General features: G+C 38.5%; 1 long non-coding RNA gene across 1 annotated transcript in view; it reads right to left on the bottom strand.

The window, feature by feature from the left end:
- The window catches only part of LOC102008215, a 28263-nt gene that overhangs the window by 1297 nt on the left and 25892 nt on the right, over nucleotides 1-1074 (bottom strand). The window lies entirely within an intron of this gene.

Below are 1074 nucleotides of genomic sequence, written 5' to 3'. Positions count from 1 at the left end.
CTGATTTATTTCACTTATGAGTATGGTCTCTAGTTGTGACCATTTACCTATAAAAGCCTCGAGTTTATCTTTCTTTATAGCTGAGCAATATTCCATTATATAAAAGTACCACAATTTTTTATCCAATCCTCAATGGATGGACATTTGGGTTGCTTCCACAGTTTAACAATTACAAATTGCGCTGCTATGAAACTGGGTGCACATATATCGCTGTGATATGAGGTTTTCAGATCTTCTGGGAAAATACCCAGAAAAGGAATAGCTGGGTTGAATGGGACCTCTAGACCTAGTTTGCTGAGGAATGTCCAAACTGATTTCCACAGTGGCTTCACCAGTCTGCATTCCCACCAGCAGTGAAGAGTTCCTGTTTCTCCACAGCCTCACCAGCATTTGTTATTGGTTGATTTTGTAATGATAGCTATTCTTACTGGGGTGAGATGAAATCTCTATGTTGTTTTAATTTGCATTTCTCTAATAACTAAAGATGTTGAACAATTTCTCATGTTTGCCATTTGTATTTCTTTATCTGAGAAGTGTGTATTCATCTCAGCTGCCCATTTTTGGATTGGGTCTTTGAATTTGGGGGGGGCTGACGTTTTTTAATTCTTTATATGTTCTAGATAGAAGACCTTTGTCCGACAGTCTGCTGGTGATTTCTTTAGATGTGCAGAAACTTTTCAGTTGGATAAGATCCCAGTTGTTGATCCTTTCAAGTGTTTCATGTGCAGTTTGGTTTTTGTTCATGAACTCTCTGCCTACCCCTATATCTTCAAGGTTTTTATCTACTTTCTTTTCCAATAAATTTCGTGTTTCTGTTTTAATATTGAGATGTGTGATCCATTTTGACTTGAGTTTGGTGCATGATGATAGACTTGGGCCTATTTTCAGTCTTTGGCAGGTGGCAAGCCAATTTTTCCAGCACCATTTATTAAAGAGGCTATTGTTCTTCCAGTGAGTTTGTTTGGCCCCTTTATCAAAGATTAGGTGGCTCTGAGTGTGTTTTTGGTTGTTTTTGGTTGTGGCTGTTTCTCCCAATCTGTTCCACTCAGGTGGCTGAGTGTGTTTTTGGTTGTG

The sequence above is a fragment of the Chinchilla lanigera genome, unplaced genomic scaffold (genome assembly GCF_000276665.1).
Source record: "Chinchilla lanigera isolate Chin_1 unplaced genomic scaffold, ChiLan1.0 scaffold00014, whole genome shotgun sequence".
Taxonomy (NCBI): Eukaryota; Metazoa; Chordata; class Mammalia; order Rodentia; family Chinchillidae; genus Chinchilla; species Chinchilla lanigera.
Note: the sequence above shows the minus strand (reverse complement) of the source record. Positions and strands in the feature narration are given on the sequence as shown.